Source organism: Sus scrofa, chromosome 12, assembly GCF_054392235.1.
Source record: "Sus scrofa isolate SSC_HxYL_T2T_F1_AM1 chromosome 12, Sscrofa_HxYL_maternal_Yorkshire_Landrace_v2.0, whole genome shotgun sequence".
NCBI lineage: Eukaryota > Metazoa > Chordata > Mammalia > Artiodactyla > Suidae > Sus > Sus scrofa.
This window is the reverse complement of record NC_139394.1, coordinates 4,673,329-4,683,495: the sequence shown is the minus strand read 5'-3', so window position 1 is coordinate 4,683,495 and position 10,167 is coordinate 4,673,329.

Sequence of the window (10,167 nt, the reverse complement as noted above, 5' to 3'; positions counted from 1 at the left end):
GATCCGGCATTGCCACGAGCTGCAGTGTAGGTTGCAGATGTGTGTGGCTCGGATCCCGTGTTGCCGTGGCTGTGGCATAGGCCAGTGGCTACACCTCCAGTTCGACCCCTAGCCTGGGAACCTCCATATGCTGCAGGTGTGGCCGTAAAAAGACAAAAGAAAAAAAAATGGTTGTTAAATGTTTAGGAGTTTTACAAGGCAGGTGTTAAGGGGTTGGTGTCCTAAACCTGGGGGCAGAAGTGTTTACACCTTGAAAATGGGCATGTGCTACAAATCGGGGCTTTTTGCCTTATTATTTGCCTTTTGTTTTTAGAAAGTGGGTTTTTCCCACGTGTGAGGCACCTAAGACTTTGTTCAGTTAGTGGTAATTCTCTTTCTCCCCCCCCTCTGCTGGAGACAAAAGTCCTCCCCACCCCAGCCGCGCTCTCTGGCCCAGGCAGTGCACTGCCCCCTGCTTTCCTCCTGCAGCTTGGAGTTCTGGCTGCTCCCTCTCCCACCCCAGGCCTAGGCCAGCCCGATGGAGCCGACAAGACAGCCCCTCAGAGCCCCGCTCATCTGCAGGTTTGACAGCCGACATATGGCCGTGGGCTGAGCCGGGCCCTGCCTCCCTCTCGCCTCTGCTCAAGAAAATAATAATAATTAATGAAGAAACTGTTTACTGAGAGCCGTTTACCACCAAAAGCCTCAGGGTACGTTGCACTTAAACGTAATTAAAAGTGGCGTCTCGGAGTTCCCGTGGTTGCGCAGTGGTTAGCGAATCCGACTAGGAACCGTGAGGTTGCGGGTTCGGTCCCTGCCCTTGCTCAGTGGGTTAACGATCCGGCGTTGCCGTGAGCTGTGGTGTAGGTTGCAGACGCGGCTCGGATCCCGCGTTGCTGTGGCTCTGGCGTAGGCCGGTGGCTATAGCTCCGATTGGACCCCTAGCCTGGGAACCTCCATATGCCGCGGGAGCGGCCCAAGATACAGCAAAAAGACAAAAAAAAAAAAAAAAAAAAAAAAAGTGGCGTCTCTTCAACTTTGGTTTGAAATGGAAAGCTGGCTCTGCTGCCCTGTGCAGGCGCCCCCACACCTTCCCCTAACTCTGCAGAGGGGGCTGGAGGCGAGGGCGAGGGGCCTGGCCATAGGAGTTAAGGTGTAGCCAGAAAGCATGGGAAGGGTTCAGGGGACGAGGGTGGGTCCCCCACAGCTAAGAGAGCTGGAAGCAGATGGCTTAGAAGCAGGTGGCCACCCTCCAGGAAGGGGCAAGACAAAGCCACTCTTGCCAAGTTTGGACCACCCGGCCTCTAAGTGCCCACTGAGTCCAAAGTCGAGACTTTCCCTTCTTAGACCCAACACTCTGCGCTCCTGCCCTAAGCCGCCAACTGTGCTTTACTCACTCATTCGGCAAGGGTTCCCGGAGAGCCTGCTGTGTGCCGAGGGCTGTTCTGAGGATGCAGCTGGTGCTCAAGAAGATGCCTGCTCTCACAGACCTTATACTGCAGCTGGTAGAAGATGGACAATGAACGAAAATGAGAAAATTCCAGCAAGAAGGAGAGGGAGTGGGGAAGGCGGGCAGGTGGCTATGGGTTTCTAAGGAGACGCTTGATGAGAAGGCAAGTTGTCAGGAAGAGGGAGGAAGTGAGCCAAAAGGAAGAGCATCCCAGGCAGAGGGAACAGCCTGTGCAAAGGCTCTGAGGCAGGTGCAAGATGCAGGAAAGAGGCCAGTGTGGGTGGAGCAAAGACAGGGGTGGGAGAGTGGTGATCAGACTCCAGGCTCTGCACAGAGTTCTAAGCTCCAGCTCTGGCCCTGGCCCTGGGCTAGACCCTCAAGGTATGGGGGTTGACTCCAAAAAGGAGAGGCACTGAGATGGCAGTAAGAAATGTAGCAGCAGAACCCTGACCCGCCAGGGCTTGTAACGATCAGCCAGGTGGGGACCCTGCCTTAAGGGCATCCTAGGCTGGAACAAGGATGGGCGAGCCTCTCCCTCTGCATCTCCCACCTCTCCAGCATCCCCCCCCCCACCCCGAGGTGGGCCCCGGGAGAGGTGGCTTCCCTGAGATCGACCTCCCACTCAGCCTTCCATCTCTGTCCAACCAGGTCCTCTCCCAGCTTCGCTGGCTGCATCAGCCTTATTCCTTTCCTGTTGAGCTGCCCTCAGGAAAACTTCCTGCAGGAGCGCCAGAGTCACTGCTGACTCTGGACAATGACCGTGTCCTTCTCTCTCTCCTGGGGAAAGGATGGAACTAACAGGACACATCAGGGCGCCAGGGCCCCTTCCAGAGATCCACAGTCACGTGACCGTGGACCATCTGCAGCTGCCCTGCTCGCTCGCTCTGTCTTAAGATCAAGGATGCTTATCCCTCTGTATCCCAGATAAAGCTAATGAGAGCTGCGCTGGGCTGACACCAAGGACCCCCAATTCTTGCCAGGAGTGGGAGAAGTAGTACAAGGGATTAGCAGGGTGTCCGCGCCTGCTAGAGCTGCCACCTGGCTGTCCCCAAAGGGGGCCATGCTGAGGGATGCAGACCAAGTCTCTTTCTTTCCCCTGGTCAGTAAACAACACCCCAGGGCCCAGGGTGGTGCTGATGCTCTGAGAATCTTCCCTCTGAAATAACCTATATGAGAAAAGAACCTGGGTGTTCCTGTCGTGGCGCAGTGGAAACGAATCTGACTAGCATCCATGAGAATGCAGGTTCGATCCCTGGCCTCGCTCAGTGGGTTAAGGAGCCGTTGCCGTGAGCTGTGGTGTAGGTCGCAGACATGGCTTGGATGTGATGTGGCTGTGGTGTAGGCCTGCAGCTGCAGCTCCGACTGGACCCCCAGCCTGGGAACGTTTATATGCCACAGATACGGCCCTAGAAAGACCAAAAAAAAAAAAAAAAAGTGTGTGTGTGTATATGTGTATATAAATATATATACATATAAAAAAACTGATTCACTTTGCTGTACACCTGAAACTAATGCAACATTGTAAATCCATTATACTCTAATAAAACTGGGGGAAAAAAGAATCTTACCTTTGGGAGCAGGCTGGAAGCTGGTTGCACCTAGATGGGAGGTGGGCTGGTGCTGGATAGGAAATAAAGAAAAAGTAAAGCTTTTTAGCCTCTTGGTGTCCTGCAATTTCCATTTCATTTTGATAAAAGCAACAAAGTTGGTTCTAGCCCAGACCGTAAGGGGCGTCATCCCCAATGCTGGAAGCTTCTATACGGCTGGATGGATCTTTGGGGTCCTTGTGTCCATGCACCCACTTGCCGGGCCCACACACTAATGAAAAAGCACTACCCGGGCGCCCCGCCTGAGCCCGGCACTGTGTTTTCAGCCTCCAGACGTAGCTTTGCTCCTTCTGCCCCTGGAGGAGGAGGGTTCAGGTGCCTGGTCAACACGCCAGTGGAATTACAATTACGGAAAACACATGCACTGCGATTCGGGTTTAGGCTGAAAGTATTAATTTTCTGGTTTCAATTATTCAATAGAAATTAATGAAAATGCAAGAGGAGTCTCAGAGGAGCCGCTCTCACCAGCTGGGGTGGGTGCAGACAGAGGAAAGTTGGCTTAAGTGGCGTCTAGGAAGGTGGGGTGAGCCCGAAGGCCAGGGACCCCAGCACCTGTCCCCAACCCCTCCAGCCTGGGCCCTTCCCGGGGGTGGGGAGCCTCCAGTGCCAACCAAAGACTGGACCTGCACCTTCATTGGGAGGGGCATGGGGGGGTGTTGGCACCCTCTGTGCCAGCTGTTGGGGAGATGACAGGCCCAGCCCTGCCCTCAGGGAGCTCACAGCCCATGGGGAGATGAGCTGCAGCCACCAGTGTTACAGCAACACAGGGGGCGGAGGGGGGCTCAGGCAGCTGGGAGTGGGGTGTTGGCGGGGGTGGCGGGGGAAGGCTTCCTGGAGGAGGTGGCTCCTGGCAGAATCCCCAAACTCAGAAAACCCCTTGCTGAACAAAGACACCCTTTGGGGTCCTGGTGACCATCCGAGGCAGGACAATTTCCTGAGTGGCAGCTATAATTTGTCCTTTCTGTAAAAGAGTCTGATTTCAGAAGACTGTTTTTTACTTGTTCATCCCAAAAGGCAAGAAAGGGCAGGCCTGGGGTCTAGATGACGGAACTATTGGGGGGTGCGCAGTTCCAGGGCTTTCAGAATGGGGACACTAGCTCCCCGAGGGTGGGGACACCTGTGTCCCAGGTCTATGAGGATCCCCATGGGGTGACAGGCCTTCAGAAGGGATGGCACCCAGATGTAGGGACGGATCCCCAGAGCTCTGGCTTGGGGGCCTGGCAGAGCGGTCCCAGGGCCCACGTTCACCCCCAGCGACGGGGCTGCCTGCGTCTGGATGGACCGCCAGCTCCTTGGATGAGAAGCATCTCTGTAGGGACCACACAGGCAGGGACAAAGGTGGGGCTTCCTCATCCGCGTGACCGCTCAGATGGTGGGGAGCAGGGGCACAAAACATGACCGACTCCAAACTTTTAAAGTTTATGGCGGCGCCCTCAGCACATGAATGTTCCTGGGCCAAGGAGTGAATCCGAGCGGCAGCTGGGACTTAGGCTGCAGCTGTAGCAACGCCAGATCCTTTAACCCTCTGAGCCGAGCCCGGGATCAAAACTACACCTCTGCACTGACCTAAGCCGTTGCAGTTGGATTTTTTTTTTTTTCTTTTGTCTTTTTGGCTTTTTAGGGCTGTACCCGAGTCATATGGAGGTTCCCAGGGTAGGGGTCAAATTGGAGCTGTAGCCACTGGCCTACACCACAGCCATAACAATGCTGGATCCAAGCCGTGTCTGCGACCTACACCATAGCTCACGCTGGATCGTTAACCCACTGAGCGAGGCCAGGGATCGAACCTGCATCCTCATGGATGCTAGTCAGGTTCGCTAACTGCTGAGCCACGACGGGAATTCCTATAGTTGGGTTCTTAACCCAGGGCACCACAGCAGGAACTACCGACTCAAATTTTTTGCACCTCTCAGAAGCAGGATTTGGAGTGAGATTTGACGGGATTGGAGGAGGGGGAGGGGTGGGATGGACTGGGAGTTTGGGATCCGTAGATGCAAACTATTAAATTTAGAATGGATAAACAAGAGGCCCTATTGTACAGCTCAGGGATCTATATCCAATCTTTTGCAAAAGACCATGAAAAAAGAATGTATGTGTGGGTGTGTGTATATGTATATATGACTGGGTTACTTCGCTATACAGCAGAAATCGGCATGGCGTTATAATAATCAACTATACCTTTTTTTTCTTTTAATCTTTAGGGCCACACCCGCAGCATATGGAAGTTCCCAGACTAGGGGTCAAATTGGAGCTTCACCTGCTGGCCTATGCCACAGCCACAGCCACAAGAATGCCATATCCGAGCCACATCCACGACCTCCATCACAGCTTGCGGCAGTGTTGGATCGTTAAGCCACTCAGCAAGGTCAGGAATTGAACCCGCATCCTCATAGATACCAGTCGGGTTCTTAATAGGGTGAGCCACAATGGGAACTCCCTAAATCAGCTCTCCTTCCATTTCAAAAAAATTTAAAAGAAGATTGAACTGGATTTAGCAAAGTGTTAGCTATTTCAAGAGCACGAGAAGACAAGCCATAGACTGGGAGAAAATATTTGCAAAAGACACAGCTGATAAAGGACCATTATTCAAAATATGCAAAGAGCTCTTAAAACTCAATAATAAGAAAACGAACAACCCCAGAGGGTTTGCTCACTCTCTCGTGCTCTGGTGGGTCCCTCTCATAGAGCCCTTGGATTTCAAGATTTCCTTTAAAGTTTTCCCAGGTTCACAGGCAGATGACTCCAGGAGCTGGTCCCAGGCTGGGGATGGAGGCCACGTCCACAGGGACGCGGGAAGTGGGAGGGCCGCGGGTGTTGGAGCAGAGAACCTGAGTCAGAGGAAGGAGGGCGCGCTCCGTGCGCTGTGCTGAGCAGGGCGCCTGGGAGCTTGGCTGTACCTGAGGGTCAGGGGACACCAGGGTGACAGCACACTGAGGAAAGCGACAGGCAGAAGAGCCGGGACTTTGAAGAGAGCAGACCCCAAGTTTGAATCCCACAGATGACGGGTCTTCTGTGTGCCTCAGGGTTCCCAGCTGGAAACATGGGTGTTTCCATGGCACCCATGTCCTGGGGTGGTGGAGGGGACGCTGGTGTTTTTCTGGTGAACAGGTATCTAAGCCTTGTTTTTGTGGCATCGGCACCCCAGTTTTCCTGGGGGGAGAGTCAGCTCTCCCCGTTGCTGGACCTTGGCGGCACAGGGCCCAGGGCAGATCTGCAGGGCCCCATCCTTCCCCTAGGGGGGGCAGGAGGGAGCTGGGCCCCTGGGCTGAGAACAGCTGGGACTTGCCCAGTAAAGTGGGCCTGGCTTCTCTGACGCTTCAGGAAGAAAGTGAACGGCAGGAGCTGAGCTCAGCTGGAGTAGAGACGAGATGACCCTTCCATCTCTCCTGGGGTCCAGGAGAGCTCCCCAGTTATACCTGCCTTACTCCTAGGGGTCCGAAAGGGAGGGGGTGCCAGGCCAAAATAAGTCCCGGCGTCCTTTCCTCTGGAACCCATCTTTGCCAAAAGATGCGCACACATTGGGGAGAGTCCTGTGCCCAGTCGGGTGTGAGAATTCAAACAAGGTAACTGGCTACAGGTGAACAAAGACCCAGAAGAACTGTGCTGAAGAAGCGATTTAAACCCCCTCTCCGGTGCGCTCCTCACTCAGGGGGTGCCCGCACCTGCACCCCGCTTTCGGGTGTGTAGTACGGCTTTGCTTCTGACCTAAATAGACTCTGTGTGCTCTCCCACACGTGGCTCTAACAATACACTTTAGACCTGTTTTCTCTTTTTTTTTTTTTTGCTTTTTAGAGCCGCACCCGCAGCATATGGAGGTTCCCAGGCTAGGGGTCAAATTGGAGATATAGCCACCGGCCTACACCACAGCCACAGCAATGCCAGATCCAAGCCGTGTCTGCGACCTACACCACAGCTCAGGGCAACGCCGGCTCCTTGACCCACTGAGCGAGGCCAGGGATCGAACCTGCAACCTCATGGTTCCTAGTCGGATTTGTTTCCGCTGCGCCACGACGGGAACTCCTAGACCTCTTTTCACAGCCTTTGCCTCCTCGAAACATTCTGGCTTTCAACCGGGGGCAAGAATCAGGGCAGTTCTGTCTTAGCCTCTAGCTGGTTTAGTGGCTGGGACTCCTGCTTTTCACCCAGGCTGCCCAGGTTCAATGCCTGAGCAGAGAATTAAGATCTCCCTCCAAAGCCGTCACTCACTGCTGTCTCTCTGAGATCAGGACCTTATCTCCAAGAGTGACAAGGGCAGAAACAGGCTGTATCTTGTAGGAGGCTGGTGCCAGTCTGGTTCCCGCCTTCCCGACCTGGCTCTCGGGGCTCCCCCCCAGGTTCGGAGCTCCCGAGGCAATACATCTCCAATTCAGCTTAAACCGGTCAGAGCTGGCTGTGTGTGTATCAGTGGTGGCGTTCGTATCAGCTGATGGAAATGACCACCAGGAGTTCCCGTTGTGGCTCAGTGGTTAACGAATCCGACTAGGAACCATGAGGTTGTAGGTTCGATCCCTGGCCTCGCTCAGTGGGTTGGGGATCTGGTGTTGCCGTGAGCTGTGGTGTAGGTTGCAGACGCGGCTCGGATCCCACGTTGCTGTGGCTCTGGCGTAGGCTGGTGGCTACGGCTCTGATTAGACCCCTAGCCTGGGAATCTCCATATGCCGTGGGAGTGGCCCAAGAAATGGCAAAAAGACAAAAAAAAAAAAAAAAAAAAAAAGAAACAAAAGAAAAGGCAAAAAGACACACACACAAAAGAAATGACTGCTGATGGAAGGTTCCCAGGTGTCAGGCACTGTGGCTACTGAGTCTCAACCTACAAATGGACACTCGGCCAGACTGTATGGAAAAATAGAACTCTGACCACAACCTGCAGCCCCCCCGCCCAGGAAACCAACCCGTTATCTACAGTAACCTGTCCAAGGCCAGCCTGCTGGCTCCAGGTCAGACCACCGACTCTAGCCAGCATTCCGGGAGCCTAACAACCGCTCCTGTAACAATGGGCCCCAAACAGCCAGGACCTGCTGCACCACCCACAGCGCCCCCAATTTTGCTCCAACAGAGGACCAAGCAGAGAGCATCAGCTGTGCCCTCTAACCAACCCTGTGGGATGGCCCCCTGCTCGTGGACCCGCCAGCTTTCCCAGGCCGCCAGATTCCCATCCGGGGCCTCTTCTCCGCTCCCCTGGAAAGCCCTCCTGCTCTCCTGCCTGCCTTTGAGTTCCTGCTGAAAGGAAAGGGCTGGGGGCCATCGCAACCTTGAAAGCGTCTGTGCCTGTTCTCATCTGGTCGGCCTTCATTTATGGATTACCACGTTAATTTTTACGAAAATGCGTGCAGCACTTACTACACGCCAGGCTCCGTGTGTACAGGCAACTCACTTATTCGGAGAAAGATCCAGATACAGGCACAAAACCGCAGACCTGTTCCCGGGTCCCTGTCCCATGCACCTTTGGGCTTATTTCCACTTTTTGTTCTCTTTGAGCTATTTCACAACGCTGCAGGTTGTAGAAAACTTACCTACTGCACATAATTTGGGTTCCTTGGATGGCGCAGGAGCTGAGTCCCACAGGATGCAATTGGTTATTGTCCTGTGGCCGGGTTTCCATCTGTTTGTAAGTTCATTTCAATATCCCCAACTCCCCACATATGTGTGTGCTTTGAATTCTTTGAGCTGGTGGTGACATCTTGATTCCCTCAGATTCAAGAAAGTCTTTTTTTTTTTGGTTTGCTTTTTAGGGCTGTACCTGCGACATATGGAGGGTCCCAGGCTAGGGTCGAATTGCGGAGCTGTGGCCACTGGCCTATACCACAGCCACGTGAGATCCGAGCCACATTTGGGACCTATACCACGGCTCACGGCAACTCTGGATCCTTGACCCACTGAGCGAGGCCAGGGATCGAACCCGCAACCTCATGGTTCCTAGTCGGGTTCGTTAACCACTGAGCCATGTTCAGCCTCCTTGGCCTTCCCAGAGTTTAAACAGGTGCTCCTCAGGGAAGGGAGGGGATGCAGAGACCAGGGAGGCGCATCCACAGACAAGAGTGCAGCCTTGGGTCGGGGTCTCAGTTCTTCAAGAAACAGAGATAACTATTGCTGAGCCCTTCTGCAGAACTGAACCCCCCAACAAATGGAAGATGTTAACTACTTGGTGAGCATTCTTCATTCCAGAAAGAAGGAGGACCCCCAGAACCAGGCCTGGGGCCACTAAACACCAGCTCTGAAAGGATGAGAGCTTGCCTCTACCCTGACCCTTATCTTCCACTCCCCAAACGACAAAACCACCCCCTGGTCCCTCCCACGGGTGGGGGCACCGTCTTTAAGGCATCGGCCTACTGCGGCCGCCTTTGCCTGGCAGAGCAATAAAATCTTTTTCTCCTTCACCCCAAATTGTCCCAGCGTTTCTATTCGGCAGCGGTGGACAGAGGCTGAGTTTCAGTAACAGTCTGACGTAGGGACTGATCGAATATTAATATCAATCGTGGCTAACGGTGACGGGAGGTCTTTGAAGTGCCAGACACTGTGCCAAGGTCATCTCATTACCGCCTCACAGCAGCCCTACAAGGCAAACAACTGTCCTGTCCCATTTTACAGATGGAAGGTTCCAGGCACCTGGGGAGTGAGTAACGAGGCTTTCTTCACCTCCGGCTTCCTCTGGGGCCGAGCTCTGCAAGCTGAGATTCCAGGATCAGGGCCCCATGGGGTCTTCCTTAAGGCCTGGTGTGTGTGCCCCTGGGCTCCGAATCCTCAGCAGGCCTCCCCACCTCCGTTACTAGGTCCAGTCCAAGGATTTCTGGGGGCAGTTTCCTCCAGCTGGGCCTGGTTTGGGGGCATCGCCTTGAAAACCCACTAATTACCGCTGGGAGCGGGAGGCCCAGTCCCCTGGGCTTTGGCGAGGGGAGGGGGTCAGGGATCCAAGGTACCCCAATTGCTTACTAGGGGCTCGGCAAGCTAATTGAAATGTGCCAGCTCTGCGCCTGGGGACCTGTGCGCCGAGCAGCCCCAGGCGCCTGGGTCGGCTGCTGAGTTGATGAGTTATTAAAGAGAAAAAACGCAGGAGTGGTGGCTTCATTTGCAAGGGAAATGACTTGACAGGGGCTCCTCATTTGCAATCGTTCAGCCTGGAGGTTTTGATTA